Below are 20,768 nucleotides of genomic sequence, written 5' to 3'. Positions count from 1 at the left end.
GCTGAGGGGTCCAGAATAGTCAACTTTACCTTCTTCATTATTATAATCTCTCTGTTCTTTTGCTGTAAACATTACACTCTGTGTCTCAGGTGATTAGGAAACCTGTGTGTTTGGTGTGTTTGCAGCAGCTTTCAGTCCTGAAAGAAAATAATTTTCGGCCCCACTATGAGACTCATCATGGCAAAAAATACAACAGCTGTTTTGGTAAAAATATAGTTCATTAAATGTGAACATTTTCTTGAATGTACTTGTACTTTTTTGGACTAAAACAAAGGGGAACATTTGGAGTTGTATAGTTTATTATGTTATGATTTTACTGGTCCAGCCCACTTGATTGGTCCAGCCCGCACTAATTGCGATGCATTTCAGATCTTAATTTTTTAATCACATAGCCTACTATTTAATTTCCCTTTCGGCACACTGTAGTTAAGCAGCGGTTGTGTCCTCCTACTCTTGCTGCAGCCGTGATGGAAAATAATGAAATCACGGTGCTTTTGAAGGGCACTGTCACTCTGTGTCAAAAGTAATATGAACTTTGTGTCAAACAGAATAAAACATCACCAAAGTACCACCTATGAGCTTATCATGCAGGTGCAGCTCATCAGACTGATGTCAGAGGGCAAGGTCATCAGATGGCAACTGACCGCAGGCCAGTAAGAATTGTGTCAGTATTGGATCTGACACTGGACTTACACCAGATCCGTGTCCAGTCCATCTCTGATCCACTGCAGTCTGGCTCTGTGCTCTCTTGTCCGTCAACCCTCACAAGTTGCATGTTCAGAACTAGGGGTGCAACGGATCAAAAAACTCACGGTTCGGATCGGATCACGGTTTTGAGTCACGGATCGGATCATTTTTCGGATCAGCAAAAAAAAAAAAAAAAAAAAAAGAAGACAAGACAAATATAACTTTGTCCTCCATTTATTTTGTAAAACACTTGTAAACTTTTGCCCATTAAATAAAAACAAGATTCAACTCAAAATGTACAGCTTGTGCAAAGCACCCTATCTGTGGGCCCAGTCCTCCCTCATTCACTGCATTTCATGGCATGGCAAGTGAAGGAGCAGAGGAACTTCAAAAGTTTCACTCCATTCTTCTTTCATTTGCCGATTTTCACCGTCCACTTTTCTTTGAGCCGAAAACTGTGAACACACCGTTTTCATGCATTCTAGGGTCCTACATCTGGCAAAGTGCCAACATGTGAACCGCTAGTTAAAAGTTAAAAATTTCACTCGCAGCATTCAAATCTAAGTAACCCAGTAACAGCCTGTCTGCGTATCTGACATGGAGACAAGTCCCGGTAGACACACGGTGACCCGACCAAAACACAGAGTGAAGGAATAACAGCTTGGGGGCCACAAATAGGCGGCGGGGTGCGGCCCGCGTATAGACGGCCTCTGGTCTAGTGGGTGCGCAACAGAGTTTCATAACGTGGCTCAAGCACATTCAGCATTCACTGTATTTCACAGGGAAACCAAAATGCTCCCATACATGTGACTTACAAGATGCAGGAGGTTTTTCAAGTCCCTCTGCTCCTTCACTTGCCATGACAACAGCTGCGCTTGATGAGTGAGAGTGGATTGAACATGCGGTCATCACGTGAACACGCGCAACTTTTTTCATCAACCGATCCGCGGACCACGTCCGTGCCGAACCGTGGAGAGGCATCCGTACGAATCACAGATCAACGATGATCCGTTGCACCACTATTCAGAACGCAGCACGGAGCAGGACCGCCAGACTGCAGGAGTCATCAGCTAGAGCGGATCCAGAGGAAGTTAACCCATTGACTGGAATAGAAACAGCAACAGTTTCACACATACAGGACCTGTATGAAACAGAGAAAGCAACCAAACTGGAACCCTCAATAACCTGGCCCCCCCATACCTCACTGACCTTCTCCAGTACTACCACCCCTCCCGCCGCCTCCGATCCTCTGACTCCAACCTCCTCACTCCCATCACTAAATCCAAGCACCGTACCTTGGGGGACCGGGCCTTTGCCATAGCCGCCCCCACCCTCTGGAACTCTCTCCCCCCACACATCCGTGCTTCTGACTCACTTCTTTCATTTAAGAAACAGTTAAAAACTTACCTTTTCAAACAGGCATTCCCCTCACATTCATTTTTCCACCTCTTCCCTTGTCGTCTGATTGTCTTGTATGTCTTTATTTGTATTTATTTATTTATTGTCTCTCTTGTAAAGCGTCTTTGAGTTATTTAAAAGCGCTATATAAAACTTAGGTATTATTATTATTATTATTATTATTATTATTATTATTATTATTATTATTATAACTCCTGAAAAGTGCAAATGCTGTTGCATTAACCAGGGATCACTGGACGACAGTGAGTCATCAAAATACCCCCTGAGTAGCTCCTCACAATATTGACACTGATTTGACATTTTGTACATGCAGTTTCATTGTAGAGCTGAGAGACGACTTTTTATTTTTTCTTGATTTTGGCGCCCCCTGTGGACAAAGTTGTACTTCTTTTATCTTTGCTGATTTTTTACCTGTAAATGTGAAAATGTTTTTTTGGGGGGCAACATCTCATTCAGTCAAATATGTCACTAATCAAGAACTTTTGCCTTAAAGTAAATTTTAAAAGGCTGTTTCTGCAGTGTGCTGCTAATCTGACGCCTACCCCTTGGCAAAGTTTTTTTTTGCAGTCATAAAAAGTTTACAGAAATAACCATTTTTAAGTTAATAGTCTAGGTTGGTTTTATAGGTCACAAAGAAGCATCAATATTAACTTTAGTGTGTTTCATAAAAAAAGTAAAACTCTTCACGGGAGCTTTAAATGCAACATCACCTTGATTCAGGCTGTGGCATGTTCAGTAAAGTGGAAGTGAAGACAATGGAGTTTTGAGGTTCCCTTCCTCATGATTAGTATTCTTACTTTTCTGTCATTATCCCTGTCCGGTTTGCTTACCGAGTCTACCACTAATTTATGTTGCCTTGCCAAAAGACCTGTATGTCGGTTGTTCACTTTACTTCCACTTTCTCATCTCAGATTTCCCAGCATTCCCTTGGCTTCGAACCTGTGCCTCTCCAACAGTTCAGCTGTTAGAAACCTGGAGTAAATCCCATATAACCTTGTCAAGGTTGAGCTTTTGAAGATAACAAGATTCTGTAGTGATAGTAACGACATAGATAAGAAATATACATTTTATAATCAAATATTGATTTTTTTTCTATCTTGTTTTCACGTGTGACATCAAATTGACTTTGGAAAAGAATCATATTTTCTCTGACTGGGAAACAGCAGGAGAGCTGGGTTTGGCGAGAAATCTGAGAATAAATGAACATATTTGATTAAGATTATAGACACTTATCATTTTTACTCATCACATTTGAACTTTGCCACCCAGCAGGGGTGTTGGGGTGGTGTTTTGTTTCCTCACTGAATCAATCTGGGAAATGCATCCTGATCGACCAGAACATTAACTTAATGTCACCGTTTATTTGGTAAAGGTCTTTGGGAAGATTTTAACAAATATAAATAAATGACAGTGTTCAACTGTAACTTATCAACCATGATCGCCTTGAATGTTTCTTGATTACTGGCCGTCTTGTTGGGTCTGCTGGTTCTTTTTTAATCAGGAAATTGACAAGTTTGGCATTTTGGGTGTAATAAACATTTCTGGACATTTGATCAATAAAAACAAACCTGGATTAATCACTGTTTGGTCAGCCTATTCCCAGATCTATCTAATGTTATCGGTCGGGATGCATTGAAATGTGGCCACCGAAATACTTTCATCACAGAAACAACACAGCCGAAACAGAAAGTTGTGATGACGCAAGCAAAAACTGCGGCCAGAACGCGCTTATCTGGATAAGGGCCAACATGTCTGCATCCGTTCTTCCTTTAATCGCAGCACTAAAGCGTCTTCTAAGCAAAGAGGTGGAGACAGACCACGGAGTGAAAACAATGAAAAGTACACTCTTAGTCTGTAAGCACACGTTTGACTGAGATCTATTCGGATTCTCTGCACTTCATCGCTACTGTACTTGATCCGCGTTATAAAGATCATTACTTGGATGTGGGAATAAAGCAGCGCGCACGAGGAATGATCCAGGCCGCGATGGATGCGGAGAACAGAGGACAGAAAAAAGGACTTGTCTCTCTGAACCAGATGAGGGACATGCACCCTCGTTGTCTGATATGTTCAATGAGATCCTTGGTTAGTACACAGTCATAGCCATAAATGCAATGGCAGGGGAGACCGGGGACAGTTGTAACATTTTTGACATTTCTGTCTATAACTTTGAGCTCTTTTAACCCAGTGTGTTCAAACTGCTCTACAAACTAGCTTCAAGTGTCTGCTAATAAATGGCAGAGAAAATGCCTGTGCAACACAAACAGAAAATGCATGGCTTAATTTCAAATCCAAGGAGTGAGAAGTTACAACTATCCTCGGTCTCCCTGCTAATAATTGGCATAATAAATTATTTCGGTGTTTCGTATTTCGGCCTGGGTTTCCTTATTTTCGTTTTTCGGTTTCGGCCAAGAATTTTCATTTCGGTGCATCCCTAGTTATGGGTCCTTTTTTTATGATGTCAGCTCTCATCCTGCGGCAAACAATAAGCAGCACATGCAGAAGGATGAAACTCCAGGGGGGGGGGCGCTGTCACATAAGCATTCAATTCAGAACATTTTTATTGAGATATAAGGTTCTAAGTTGAATCCAAACTGATACATTTCAGACTGGTTGGCTCTGATGTCTTGTATAACAGCCTTTCGGTCGACATATATTGATCTAACATCGTTTTATAATGTAAAAAATGTATTGTATCGATACTAGGAAATGACACATTGGATTAAAGCACAACAGACTTTATATGGATGTGGTTTTTTTTGCACTTTTAATGATAAAGACGTTAAACGTTACTCAATTCAGGCTGCCTGTCTGTGACGTCATCGCCATGCTCCAGCAGACAACAAAACATAGCATGGTGGATGGCAGAGGAGAAGCCGGCGAGCGAGAAACGATCAAGCCACCATTGCGGTCCAGCGTGTGGAAACACTTTTGCTTTGCAAAGACGGAGATGTTCTAAATCAGTCACTCACTGTTTGTAGGATATGTAAAGGTCATGTAAAGTACCATGGCAACACCACAAATCTATCCAACCACCTACTAAGGCACCATGGGATTTCACACAACGCCGGCTGTCCAGGCACCTCTGGCAGCGTTCCCGCTGCAGTAGCAGCGCAAGGTAACATCAGCTCTGCAGAAGCCTCAGGCCTCGCCAGCATGTCTAGTCAGAGACTTGGCCAAAACTCGACTCGGTTGAAAAAACATTACTGCAACAACAGAAATATAGGACTGTCCGGTATCGAGGTATATATTTCACAGTCACACTGGTTGCATTTTTGGCTGAAAAGTTACTGAATTGATTTCAAGTCACTGAATCGTTTCAGATTGTATCGTTCTAAATTAATCAATATCGTCCTTTAATCGTATCGGCAACCACGAATCATGATACAAATCGAATGGCTGTTAAAATGAATCGTTACACCCTGGTCCGATCCAAGGGCTGAGTTTAGCAGTTCAATGTCACTCTGTGTTTATGGCATACGAAATGTGTGAACTTCATCATGTGCCATCACCACACAGGTGCTTCAACTTTCTTCTTAAACTTAATCAGGCCACTATAAAGAAATATTTCAGTGTCTGTGATGAACTCCAGATGTAATCAGATGACGGCTGTGTTCATGAAGAGAAGATGAGCAGAAATGCGTTAAGATCTGTAGGAGTATTCTAGCTGTCAGATGAGTGTAACGAGAGGAAATAATCATTCTTAGGGTCCTTCTTAAACATAACCAGGCAGCCCGGGGTTGAGGTTATATTGCCTCCTGGTGTAGACGTGGTTTATTTTGAAACAAGTCTGCAATCAACACCAGGACAGGGTCTAATTACTCATCTCCCCCTGTCTCTCACAGATCACATCACTGCACCAGAATTACAGGCTTCATGGTGACCCATCACTGTTAGGGGCAGTTCTCACTCTGACACCACCTGAGCTTAACACACGTACAGATGCACACACATGCAATGCACACACTGCATACAAATACACAGCTATGTAGGGTACATGCAGAAATGGAGCAGAAAAAAACGCTCCAATTGGAGGGTTTAGTGCTCAGAGATTCAGTGGAGGGTAAACCTGCAAAAGCTCAGTACCACCTTTCTATGATGTGAATTAACATTACTGTATACTCTGCATTACACTAGATTTAATCTTAAATTATGTGAAGAAAATCTGTGGCCTCACTTTTAACTTCTGAAGAAACACTTCTTTAGTGTTTTACTTGAAGCATTTCAACAGAGACTTCTGTTATACCAACCTTGTGTTGTAGTTCATGATATCCCTGTCTTGCTTAAATGCGGGAGAATTATTAGAACTTGAAGTGTACATTACTCCTTATTATCCTTAAAGTTACCAGAAACATAAACTAAATAAGCTGTGTAATGCAAAACAATATTTAAAAAAAATCTGTAATTATGTATTTTTTTTTTTTTTTTTTTTTTCTAATATGGAAATATATATTTTTCATTTTGTTTAACCTTAAGCGTGGCAATATAAATCATTGCATATAATCTGGTTTGAAAACTCAAATGTTGAATGGAGGTTGGATCCATAATTTTTGATGCATACCAGGAAGTCAGGAAATCTGAATGCTGATTGTCTTTAGTGACACCGAATCAAGAATATGTGTCATAGAGTGGATCTTGATTTAGAGCAGATTGTAAGCTGCTCTTGCATGATAGAGAGAAATACAGACAAGAGATGTTAACAATTAATCCAGTATCCATTCATTGATTGTTAAGAACGTCCTTGAACCCGTTTTTTTGTTTTCGATTTTCCATCACATGGAAAAAACATCATGTGATCTCATATTTCTTTCAGCTATCATGGAGGTGTGCCAGCTCTCCATGAGCTTTTTTTTTCTGCCGCTGGACTGATTATGACCCGGTTGCACTCCTGACTGACACCTGACGACGGACCCAAGCTTATTTTTCTCAATAAGAACAAGTAGACAGAAAACTGGACACTGTGAGTCTGAAACATGTTTCTGGTCACTTCTCTTGTTGCAGTAAATTCACATGTTGTAATCTGAGCCTTCACTTTATATTACTGTTCGTCCGAGGAGATTATGAGCCTGCTCCACACGTTGATATTCAGCATGTTAACATTTTGTATGCCTCTATGTGATCTGTAACTATTTAACACTGTCAGTTATATATGTGCTGCAAAGGAAAATTTGATTTAGGGTTAAAAAACACATTTGGCATTGTTTTTGACATGGAAAATTCCCCAAAAATTATGATTTATCGATAATTGATAACATTTCCAATCACGGAGAATACTTAAAATTGACATCCATTATACAGACAATGTCAGATTACTGTTGATGGGAGCCGGGATGTAATTACGATGGATTATGCTCCGCCTGCTTTTGCTCTCCATACAGACTGCTTTTCCTGCAAACAACAAACCCTGCAGAGTCCTGATTGTTCAATAAATATTCAGACTACAAACATACTTCATTCAGAAACCAGAATGTGTCAGTTACCTTAATGGCTACAGGGAAAAAATAGGGTGATGACACATTTTCTGTTTCTACTCTTAATCTTTAACACACTCTAAAGAATAAAGCCAAGCACAGTAGGCAATAATCTACATTTATAACGTTGCGTTATTTAGGTGGGAAGTTTTGGGATACATATCTAATCGTATGCAAATGTTTGAGAAGAGGAATGTTTGCATCTCCTTTACAGCTGTTAAAGTAAATAAATACACATTCTTGTACACACAGTCCCCCCCCCCCCCCTCTCCTTCCATACAGAGATTGATTTACCTTTGTGTCCCAGCCCTGTCGTTATCACGGCCCTCTCAGACAGGCCGACTATGATAGCTCAGGGAAAGTGGGACGAGATGGCAGCAGGCGCATGATGGAGAAGAGCTGCTTATCACCGATGGAGAGATCAATCATTCTTACACGGAGAGAACGAGAGGTAGAGGGCTGCCTCAGTTTCAGGTAAACAGTTCTACTCACTGTAACATGGTTTAAGTGTTTTAGTAAAAACTGACTCAGGCCTCTTAAAGAGATCTGTGAAACACATTTTGACTGGACCACACTTTTCTAATAGTTCCAATGGAACTTCTTGGAGGGGTCCAGGAAATCCCTTATTAATGTCAGGTGGGAATTATTACAGTAAAAGGCATCAGCGCACACCTGCATACATCCAGGTCATGAGGGTTGAGCTTAAGCAGCAAAAATAGCACAAGTGGCAAGGCAGGTATGGTACACATGTAAAATGTAATGACTATTCACATTTTAGTTAAGGGACAGGAAGGAAAAGGTCACAATACAGAAATGTCAATATTATTTATTTACCATCACTATCAACAGAAGTGCAGGAGGATTTATCTCTCCACACACACACACACACGCACACACGCACGCACGCACGCGCACGCACACATGCACGCACATTTGCTTGGCTGTCTGTTCAGTCTAATATGCAGATTGCATGAATGCTTTGCTGCCTGTGATCTATGACTGGCCAGTTTTGTGCCAAAATTGGTTAGTGCAATTTTTTCTGAGGATGAGGAGCTCTTGTTGAGCTAATACAGAGTGGATAAGGAACACTCATTCAGTCCTGTCAAAGTTGTTGACTGTGTATGTAAGGTTAAGACAGATTAACAGCTCTCCTTGTTCATTTTAAAGAGGAAGTACATTTTAGAGTCCTGGCATGGCGGCTGGATTTTGCTCCAAGGCAACAACTTTTGCACTTCACAGTGCACAGTTTCCCAAACTTACCTAACAAGACTCTAAATATGAAAAGCAGCCACATATAGTTTTACTTTTGTCTGTACTGTAAGTCACACTATGATTTAGTGAACATTTCTTCCCACTTTAACCTGTCATAAGCAGTGCTCCTCTCGGCCTGAAGCACGGCTGTCAGATACAGTATAGTGTTTAAGAGCGGGGTCATTATATCACAGGCCATTTTCTGTTTGAAATAACTGTGGTCTGAGAGCTGCTAGCGCTTAAACTGTGGAGCAGTGCGCACACATATAAGTGCTCTCATTCAGTGTAATGACATTTAATCTATATCAAGCACAGAACCTGCAATTTCACTGATTCACCCTGTCATATCAGGCTGAGCTGCATGAAATCCAAACCTTGTTCCGGTTATTGGAGTCTGAGGTGAAAGAGTTATTGATCATGTAATTTCTGGACATTTGATGAAGCAGATGGATCTGTATTTGACTGTAATTATGACTCTAAATTACAGGGAGAAAAGTAAGTGTTCATTGATAGTAGCTTATTATTTCCAGTGTATGACATCGATATTAAGCACTGCTCAGAGCTGCAGCTTAAGTTTTAATGTTTGTTTGTTAGTGGCTCCAAAAATATATATTTCTCTTCGAATGTTAGACCTCCTCAGAGGGCTTTGTTTCTTTGTTTCCAAAACACTTTGTTAGTTTGCTGCAGTTGACTCATTTCCTCCTACCTAATGCTGGAAAACTGTGAAAACCCACTAGTGACACATTTGTAGATTCATAATGAAGAGGCAGATGGCCTCTGCTGATGACGGTGATGTTTGTATATCTCATCCTTAGCCTTTTTTTTTATCATCCGTTTAAGACTTTCTAGAGGAAAATCCCAGCAACTTAAATAAAGCCTGTATCACACCAGTCCAAACTTTGAAGGATGATCATAAATGGCACCAATGTGTTCCCATTTTGATTGTTTGTGGTGGATTTCTACCATTTATGATCAAATTTAGGGTTGTATTTAAAAACTAACCAACTGTTAAAGTCTAATTCCTTTCATGAGACACAACCCTCTACTTCAGGGTCCTGCTCACCCTGTCAAGATTCTGATTCACACAACCACCTGTTCACTATGCATTAACCTGCTTATAACCTGGCTGCCATCAGTAGACATTAATAAGGAACGCAAAATAACATCAATGGCAACAGATTCTTATCAGCGTCCTTTTGGGACAAATTAACATCAGCTGAACATTTCAATTCACAATCAAGTAAAATCATGATCCTGTTTATTTGTTCTAATTCACATTAAAGTGAACATTTCCATTGAAGGTAAGGCAGGAATATTTATGTTGACCATTCTGTCCTCATTCAGCTCTCCTTTTCTGAGCTTTACCGTTGATACTAGGGATAGACAGGTTATCGGCCGCGCCAATTATCGGAGCCGATATTTGGCATTTTGACACATATAGGCATCGGCCTTTTTTAGAAATCCGACGGCCGATAATAGATCAATTTAAAACTGGGTTATTTTGTAGGGATGGAATAGCATTTTGTTATTCGCGCACCTGGCAAGATAATCATATAGCGTTACATGTGTGACCATGTCCTTTTTGTTTTCGCCTAAATTAATATACTAGGTAAGAAAATAATTAACAGGATATAAACATATGACTTCTCAGGCCACGGCTTCAGCTTTAGTACCAAGCGTGCCGGATACGGCCCTGGTGGTGAGGCTTTCAGCAGTGTTACTGCCCCCTGGTGGCTGGCTGCAGTATAGGTCAAAAAATCTGTCTCCCCCATTCATTTGAATGGGGGAGCAGTCAAACTTTTAAAAATAAATACACGTCGTACGAAAGTTTCTCACATCCATATGCTGTGGTTATATGTAGTTAGTATTTGACTGTTTTGTGTTCAAGTCCTCTTTTTTCTGAAAAGTTTCTTTTTCGTTAGTTATTAGAGTTTAAAAAACGGGGTTTTACTTCCAGGTTTTCTTTGATTCACAGCTGCAGTAGAGGGAAACTTCAAAGGGCACACAGCGTCTTGTGACGTTACGCTGTAGGGCGGAGCTTATCACAAAGGCTTCACAGGCTCTGGCTGCACAATGGCTTCGCCCGGGAGAGGGATTTTTTGGCTTCAGAACTGTACAACAGGAAGAGGCGGAGCAAAGCTGTCCATTTTTATTTACAGTCTATGTTAAGTACACACCAAGACAGATTTCAGCAAAAACAACAGTTTTACGGCAGCTACAGCAACACTTTAGGAACACGTTATTCCACCGGGAGCAAAAGCACAACAAACACAGAACCGTCTGCGACACCTGCGACATGTCAGTTAGAAAAAGAGATGTCTGGAAGTACTTCGAAAAAACGATGAAGTTAATGAGCAGTGCAAGATATGTGGCGTTAAACTTACATATCATAGAAACACTAGTTTGATGCTTCACCACATACGCTTAAAGCACAAGGAGAAGACAGTGGAGACGGATAATAGACAGTCTCACATCACGTCTTTTGCTCGCCCTGTTAGCACACGTCGTTGTGATGAAACCAGAGCGGCTTCAAAGAGCTGAATGTGTTAGTCGAGCCGGAGTACAAGCTACCATCACAGAGAACAACGACTATGAGAGAGGAAAAGATGTCTGAAGAAAAGGCAGCAGAACTTACTACAATTCTGGTCTGGTAGGTCCGTGTCCAATGGACTTTTATTTATTTATTTTTGTTTACGGTTAAAAAAATAATAATTGCGAGTACTCCAGTAATCGTTCATTAGGAAATTTCGAGTAATCGATTACAAGGATCACGGTAAATTCCCCTCCCTATTATTTTGGCTCAAAATTCACTAAATCATGTGGCAGTAATGACACCGTCTGCAGAAACCGTAGCCTAGGTTGCGTTCTGTTTCTCCCTGCAGTTTCTCATTACAGACGAGCTGAGCAGCATCCATTGTGGCCCCTACAATTACTAGTGATTTCAAACTCATACCACACTTCAAAAACACTGAAATATCCCTTTAAAACAAAGATAAGTGAAAGATTAACATTTCAGTTATATTGACATTTTGGAAAACTGTATTTACTGTAGAAAACTTTAGAGAGCTATTTGTTAGTTTAAGTTTTCATTTAACTTGATAAGACATGCTGCTGAGCCTGGAGCTCCCTGCACTTTTTGTTAGAATTTTAAAACACATATATCTATTGTCTAAGATAACATGTTGCAAATCTGTAAAGCTGTTTAATAAACATATGCATAAAGGGATTTTAGAAAAATGTTGGAGTTTGTATTATTCAAAAATTTACGCCAATATTTCCCCTTTTACTGCAAATGAATATTGGCTCCAAATATCAGTTATCGGCCTCCTTGACTACTAATAATCAGTATCGGTGTCAGCCCTGAAAAAACTATATCAGTCTATCTCTAGTTGACACACCTTTAAATGTAAAGGAGCCAGGGCATCGTTAGCCTAGCAGTTGAAGCGTGCGCCCCATGTAAAGAAGCTATAGTCCTCATTGCAGGAGTTGCTTGTTTGAACCCCGGCCCTGACCATTTGCTGCGTATTATATCACCACTTTCTGCTTCCCACATTTCCTTTCTCTCTTCAGCTGTCCTATCAATAAAAAGGCAAAAATTCCCCAAAATATTACTTAAAAAAAACAAAAAAAATGAGGCTACCGTCAAAACTTTTAACATTATTGCTTTTATCACCCCCGTTTGGATTCCTCAGTCTGTTCGGAAAGAACTTCGCCCCTCTCTTGTTGCCTCTTCACATTTTCCTACACATGAATAAGTCCAGCGTATTGTCTGATATTGTTTCTCAGTTTCTGTGCCACACAGCTGTTTATGCAGTCTACAAACATTACTGCGCTTTGAGAGTTGGAGCCAAATGTGGAAGGACACAACGCCCAAGGGTGATTTATTTAACTTTGGAAGGTTCTTTGGTTTGTGTTAGATTTGCTGGGAGCTACGCAGCAGCAGTGGATCATCTAGCACGTTCTCCCAAGTGGGGAAGCAGCCAACAGAGTCTCAGCGCTACGCGTGGGTAGAGAGGAAAAAGATAACCCCACCAGGGACCATACGACAGTCCTCATTTAGACAGCGCCAGGCAGGCCAGCCATTTAACAACACAGAAACAAGAAACTGCATTAGATAATCTTTTTCTCTCCGAGTCTCTCCCCGACTCTCTCGGGAGTGTAATGTTGTTCTCTAACCAGCTGAGAATGAGTTAGATGTATCTCATGAATCATATTATGGTGCCTTTAATCCTCCAAAGTGAGGGTCTCTGGAGGGTGAGGTTGCAGATGAGGACGCACAAACTACAGATGTGGGTGACAGAGGAAACAGATGGGGAAGAAAAGCTCCACACAAACAGGTAGAGACAAGATAAGTCTGCATCGCTGGGGTGCTGTCCTTCCAGCTGTCAGTCTGCACAGCTGGATGCTGCCTTTTCCATATGGGGTTATGGGTAAAAAGAGCGTAGATAGGGCTGCTACCTTCCTTTCTCATCCATCCCACCTAATCCAGCCTAAGCACTTAACCAAAGAGGTGCGGTGCAGATCACCTGGGTCTGCAGGGGATCAAAGCCGCTTCAGCGAAAATAAGAGAAGTCGTGAGGAGGGAAAAGCTGATGTAACAAGAAGAGGTAGATTAGCATTAAAGACTTGACAGATTTGAAAAAAGGGAAAAGTTTCCTGGGCCTTGGCAGTAATCTTTGCCGTGAATCACAGCGCTCCTGGATTGCCGTTAATGTCAGGTATACCAGCATAAGTACCCATCAAAAACAGCATCGTTTCACCAAATGAAAAGAGCGGTTATTGCATTTACCTCTCTGAAAAGAAAGCTGGGATGCAGCTGAAAGGATTCAGAGTAACATTAAAAAGAAAAGACGAGAGATGTAGTATTTCCAGTGCCTCTATTAAAAATGTAGACTCCTATCCATAATCTGTTCTCTGCTCGCACCAAGCAACAGCTCCCCGAGTCATATTTCAAACCACACACAGTAATGTATTTTGACAAGTAAATTGCTTGCCTCTTTGCTGATAGCCACTTACTTAAATAATGAATTTTCAGTAATAGCTGCAGAAATAATGCATACCCCAGGCTGACGTGGATGGAGGAATTATTACTTAGAGAGGACTCACATTATGGATCTTTCAGGAAAAGAGGTGGATCCACCCTAACCCAACTGAGGACCACACTGTGAAAATAGATGTGGGGGAAATAGAGTAGTCTGGACACTCAATAAAACTAAAGCCTTGATCCAGTGTTGGAGTCAGAGATTTACTAAAGTTATTTTCTTCCATCCTAAAGGGGAATCAACATTTTTTATCAATTTTTCTCATGGTGCTACTTATATTTTAGAGACAAACTAAAACATAAATATGAATTCCAATTAGCCCGCCAGTCTTAAAGGTGACATATCACGCTTTTTTCATCAATATATATTGGTCTAAGAGGTCCCCAAAACATGTCTTTAAAGTTTATGCTAAAAAAAAAACACTTTGAAATCAGATTTTGGCATGCCTGAAAATCCCTCTTCTTCAGTCCTCCTCAGAACACTCTGTTTTCTCTCTGACCACGCCCCCTCAGGAAGTGGATGTGACCTCGGCTCTCCAGCACGTTGATCTAATGTTTACATGTTGGCTGAATATACACGGCTGCTCAGAGATCACGTTACTTCAACCCTCTGAATCTGATCCAGAATCTGATCCTGACGGAGAGGCGCCTGTAGCAGGACCTTTCTGAAGGATTGGTCACAGATTTAGTGTTTCTTGTTGTTTCATTTATCAGTATGTCGACGTGTGTCTTGGTACACAGCTATGAACATGTAGCTATGTGGCTATGCTAACTAGCGCTAGCACTTATGCATGATAAATAAAAATCATACACTAGATCTTCAAATCTGCAGACGTGGGGAGTAAAACCGACCTTTGCCAGAAAGGCAGCAGGACCTTTCTGAAGGATTGGTCACAGATTCTGTTTCTTGTTGTTGTATTTGTCAGTATGTTGACGTGTGTCTTGGTACACAGCTACAGCTATGAACATGTAGCTATGTAGCTATGCTAACTAGCGCTAGCACTTTTCCATGGAAAATAAAGATCATCCACTAGATCTTCAAATCTGCAGACGTGGGGAGTAAAACCGACCTTTGTGTTTATTAAGACAGCCTACAACTAGCATGCCTCCCTCCTAAGCTCCTTGTTAGCACACATTTGTGCAGGTAATGAAAAACGGGGGAGGGATTCAGTATTATTTTATACAGTCTATGGGCTGAACAAGCTCCGAGCTCTGACTCCGTGACAGACCGGATATTGTTGTTACGTAACTAAAACACGGAAGTCTGAAACGGCTCGTTTCACACACATTTACAGAAAGGTGTAGAAATCAAAACAGGGGCAGAATGGATTTTTTTCATTCTCGGGGGGTTTGTAGACATGCCAGGGAAACATATTTCAGGTAAAGAACCATTAAAAAGTCAATTTTGCATGATATGTCACCTTTAAGGTAAGAAAACACTCAACAACAGTCAAAATCAAGCATAATTTATAGAACACAGCCAAATACAGTATCACAGAGTATGCAGGTAAACAATGTCGAATTAGTTTGCAGTGGGAATGTAACGAGATACTCGACCCACGAGTCAATTTTAATCCCGATTTTTGGTTCTAGACATGATTCACTCACGATTCTCTAACGACTTTCAAGAAAAAATTATTTCATTTCAATTCTCAGATATGGACAGTTGCAATATATATTTTTTCTCTTATATTTATTTTTAAACAAAGTAATCCTTTTTCATTTTTAAAGTGTGTTGAAACTTAAATAAAACCATTGCACTCTTTTTTTCAGTACCTGAAAATGACCATACAATAATACCTTGTTGGAATATTTCAGAACAATTATCAAGAAATGGAAAGTGAACGATTCCCAAATGAAAGTATTTAATATTAAAACAAATAAGGTAAAGGTAAAAATTGAATTAGGGATGTAAATTTCAAGTATTCTCCTTGATCGATCTTTGGAAATGTTAACGATTAATTATCATTTAATCATTAAAAAATCTTGGACGTTTTCCATGTCAAAAAGAATGCCAAATGCGTTTTTCCCCCCTAAACCAAAATTTCCTTCATGATCCAATGTATATATATTACTGACAGTATTAAACAGCTACGAATCATGTTGAGGTGTTCAAAATGTTAACACACTGAATATCAACGTGAGGAGCAGGCTTATAAATAATCTCCGTGGATGCATGGACATAGAGTCAAGACTACAACATGTGGATTTAGAGCAACAGGACAACTGAACAGGATCATATTTTAGACTCACAGTGTCCAGTTTTCTGTCTACTCGTTCTTACTGAGAAATATAAGTATGTGAACGCGGTCCTGTGTCGGCCGGGAGCGCACCCGGGTCATAATCAGTCCAGCAGCGGAGAAAAAAGCGCCGGTGGAGACCTGTCACTCAGCTGCAGCCCCCAGCTGAGCGTCTCCGCTGTGTGAAGTCAGCTGATTCTGAAACATGCTTTAAACTTAAAACACGTCCACTCAGCGAGTGACTAGAGAGTAGCACAAGAGACATTAAGAGACTTAATGATGTGGAACAAGCAGAGTATAATGCAGATAGCGCCTTCTACTGTTTTAAAAAATGATATCCCAATACAAATTATGTTGAATCGATTTTAATCCACCCTTATTTGTATCGATTTTCTATCGATTTGCGATATATCGTTACATCCCTAGTTTGCAGTGCGGCTAAAGTTAGCAGAGCACTACCAGCTTTCAGTCCTCCTTGCAGGTTAACATGGACCAATGGACATACATTCAAAAATAACAACAAAACAGAAGCATCCCCAAAGTCACACTATTAGCATGGGTAAAATGATCAGATATTCAGTTACATATGAAGGCTAATGACTGCAGCAGATCACCATCAGATATTTCTTTGGACATCCATCCAATTAAATGTGAACAAAGAAGAAAATAGTAAAAAAAAAAAAGAGAAAATAGTGGGACACATGGACATTGAAGGACATTCATTCACAAGTGTTTGTGCTTCAGAGCAAGGTTGTTTGTTTCCCACTGAGCTGCCCAGAAGAGCAGCATCTGAGTGGACAGCCTCAGGTGAGGGGAGCTCTGATAGGGAAGGGCATACTGATAATGCGGCTGATTAGACGCTGATCACTATCTATAGTATGGCTTATGATGGTCAAAATCAATGGCAGGAAAGAGGGGAGCGAGACCTGTGAAAGATTAAATGTCTCACCCCGTACGATAAAGTCTAACTCATCACACTCCGGTTTTTAACTTTGAGAGATGCTGTTTGAAGGAAATATGGATGAAGAGTATTCAGACAAAACTTTTCTTTCTTAAAAAACAAGCCTCATTGTCGTAAGAGCGGATAAAACATACAACCTTGGAACACGGTAATCCTCCATCATTTCCTCTCCTAACAGTGAAAGGATGCAGCCAATTTTGGTACCTTGGTCCTCGTCTGTGAACACTTTGATGCTGTGTCAAATGTCGTCCCTCTTCAAAGACTCCCCAGACAGAGAAAGGAAGGAGTGAGGTGGCAAATTGCTGCATATTAGCCAACATGAAACAAAAGGGCAGATCCTGCATCACATTATGTGGATGATGATGCTGTTTGTTGCACCTGGAAACTCCTTAGAAAGTCACCCTGCGCCAAAGGAACGCACTCGAGCCATTTTTGGTTTCTTTGATCTCCTTTTTGCAGAGCAAAGGAGAGCATAACCCGAGCTTTTACAGTAATGTGACTTTAAAAGGAGTTCTAACTGTTTCAAGCCTTTTATATGTAGAGGAAATGTATCTGAAGTGTGTGAGTGTGATAAGAGGTTAGGTCTCTGTTATCCTCTCAAGACCTACATTTGCATTATGAAAGTCTGGTCAAATAAAATAAAAGTAAAAAGCAATTATTGAGTAGAAAAGCTAAAACTGACTCTGAGCACTATTATGAAAACATTACCTCGCCACAGATCAGAAAAACAGAGAGTTTAGTGCTGCATGATGACAAAAAGTGACAGTGGCAGTAGCAGTCTCAGTGCAAGGAATACTCAAAATTAGATCTGAGTATGACAATAATCACAATTCCAGTGCCTGTTGCAAAAATACGTAAAATCCCCAGTTTTCCTTTTTTATTTATCTTTGAAAAATAATTCGAAATGAAAATTATAATAAGAGTGAAGTGACAATGTCCAGTAAAAAGTCAAATCGCCTGAATGAAATGTTAGCACCAGTATAAAGGCCTTGCAGAGAGAGAAAATGAACAAATCAAACAGTACAGCAATGTTTGATTACTTTACATTTTTAAGAATGAAGCCAATATGTCCACATCAATTACACAGTTAAAAGAAAAAGTAAGATAAAAAGCTGCTTTATTTTCAGAAAAGTATCAAAATGTTCAAGATAGATTCTTACTTTTAGTTTTAACGCCAATTGAAAAATGATTAAATTAATAAAAAGAGGAGTTTAACTTCTTCTCTTCCTTGTGTTATGAGTAGGGAAAACGGTGTGTTCCAAGTTTGCAGCTCAAAGAAAAGTGGACGGTGAAAATCAACGATTGAAAGAAGAATGGAGTGAACCTTTTGAAGTTCCTCTGCTCCTTCACTTGCCATGCCATGAAATGCAGTGAATGAGGCAGGACTGGGCCCACAGATAGGGTGCTTTGCACAAGCAGTACATTTTGAGTTGAATCTTGTTTTTATTTTATTGGCAAAAGTTTAAAAGAGTTTTACAAAATAAATGGAGGGACAAAGTTGTATTTGTCTTCTTTTTTTTTTTTTTTTTTTTTGCTGATCCGAAAAATGATCCGATCCGTGACTCAAAACCGTGATCCGATCCGAACCGTGAGTTTTTTGATCCGTTGCAACCGTAATCATAGCTAATCTCTAATCCTCTGTCCTGATTGGTTGAGGGGCGGCCCCTACTACGTCCTCCGTTTGGTTATGAGTCCGGCACTGTCATGACTACACACGCCGATTGGTGTTGGGGGGCTAAGAGGAAATCTGGTTGGGAGGGATAGTGTTGACATTCGAAGTCCCTCTCTCTGAACAGATGTTCACTCTGTGACTTCCAACAGCAGCTTTGAGTTGAAATGTTGAAAATTAAACTCAAAAAGTTGATTAGAAAACCGAAATATTACTCTGTTGGGAAGAGAGTCCAAACGTGGAATCTCATATGTGCTGTCTACAATTTTCAAATTATGTAATCAAGAATGAAGCCTGATGTGGCAAGTAATGATTAATATAATGAGTATAGGAACAAGTTCCAATTTATAGAAATTCTATTTTCAAAATGTTGAAAAGACACCTGACACTGAAATGTCCTCTTTATCCTGCTGTCTTTGACTCTGTTTTTATAATGGAAACACACAAAAATGTACCATTTGTTTGTACCTATACCTAACACTGTTCTATACACAAGTATTGATTATTAACCATCCCTCCTTCTCTGCCCCATGTTGTGACCTTTCATTAACTGTTCAATAGATGAAAAATGTCTAAAAAAAATCATTAATATGACCTCTGTATTGATGCTGAAAGAAATGTTTGGATTGGATAAGAATGCTTTCCATTCTGTGTCAGAATCGGGACACTGTAGACTCACACAAGTTAAGGCTTAAGAGAATGAATTTTCTGCTGTACAGTGTTTAATATCGTCAGCTGGCACAGCGTGTCCACTTGTTCCATTTCCCTGTGTAAGCATTACAGCAGAGGCTAAAAGGCTCACAGATCTGCAGCATGCTGACTCCATAAATTCTGTCAGTAAGATTCTTAGTGGGAGAGCGGAAATGGGAATAAACCAGGGCACGGCTGGTGGCGGGGGAAGATTTATCTGTTTCCAAAATGACAACACAAAGGAGCTGTTGAGTAACTTACAGTATGTGAGGAAAACAAGCCAAACTTGGAGGATCTCTCAGAGGTCAGGTTGAACTGTGAGGAGTATTGAAATGATACCGTTACTCACTGGGTACTGAGTATTCCTGCTGCAACTAGCTCTGGATAAAAGTTGTAGTTGCAGTGAACCTCAGCTGGTCCTCTTCCTCCCAGCTGACTGGACATCAGTCTTCATCCCAACGGACGGTGTTCAGGTAGAGCAGCCTGTTTGGTGGGAACAGAGAGGAGGCTCATTAAAAGTGATCCTCTTGTCTGAGGCAGCCTGATCACTCTCAGCCCTGATATCCAGCAGAGTTTGTTTGAAGACGAGGGTCTAATCTCAGGTCTGTAACTCTGTCATGGTCAACCTCAGTTACCTGCTAATGAGAGTGGAGCAACATGGAGGTTTCTGCTCACTGAGCCTGGAAAAAGAAGTACTGGTAGGAATAGTTGTAGTACTGTCTGAGACACTTTGTAACAGCCATGGGAGAAAATGGAGCCTGGGGAGGATATTTAATAACAGAGATAAGAATTTAAGAGTTTTAAGTACAAGACAAGACGGCTGCATGGTGGTGCAGTGGGTAGTGCTGTTGCCTCACAGCTAGAAGGTTCCTGGTTCGAATCCCCGGCCGGGCGGGTGCCTTTCTCTGTGGAGTTTGCATGTTCTCTCCATGCATGCGTGGGTTCTCTCCGGGTACTCTGGCTTCCTCCCACAATCCAAAAACATGCTCAGGTTGATTGATCACTCTAAATTGCCCGTAGGTGTGAGTGTGTGCATGAATGGTTGTCTGTCTCTCTGTGTTAGCCCTGTGATAGGTTGGCGACCTGTCCAGGGTGTACCCTGCCTTCCGCCCGAAGCCAGCTGGGATAGGCTCCAGCCCCCCGTGACCCCTAACGGGATAAGCGGTCAAGATAATGGATGGAAGTTGTACAAGACAGAAACGTTGACAGTCTATAATTAATACATATTTGAAAAGAAAAAGAAAGTTGTGAAAACAAAATACAGTCACTTAGGACAATCAGTGTTTAGATTTCCTGACTTCCTGGAAAGCATCAGAAATGATGGATTCGACCTCCATTC

At 40.6% G+C, this 20,768-nt stretch overlaps 1 protein-coding gene across 2 annotated transcripts in view; it reads left to right on the top strand.

The window, feature by feature from the left end:
- adarb2 (adenosine deaminase RNA specific B2 (inactive)) overlaps nt 1-20,768 on the top strand; it is a 333,076-nt gene that overhangs the window by 33,159 nt on the left and 279,149 nt on the right. The window contains exons 3-4 of one of the 2 annotated variants that reach the window (XM_034706695.1): nt 6,920-7,066; nt 7,885-8,051. The exons of the other annotated variant lie outside the window; for it this stretch is intronic. The gene's annotated coding sequence lies outside the window, so the exon portion shown is untranslated. The remainder of the gene's footprint in view (nt 1-6,919; nt 7,067-7,884; nt 8,052-20,768) is intronic. 2 annotated transcript variants of the gene reach the window in all.

Source organism: Notolabrus celidotus, chromosome 17 (assembly GCF_009762535.1).
Source record: "Notolabrus celidotus isolate fNotCel1 chromosome 17, fNotCel1.pri, whole genome shotgun sequence".
NCBI lineage: Eukaryota > Metazoa > Chordata > Actinopteri > Labriformes > Labridae > Notolabrus > Notolabrus celidotus.
The sequence above is the reverse complement of the archived record's forward strand: the minus strand, read 5'-3'. Positions and strand labels throughout refer to the sequence as shown.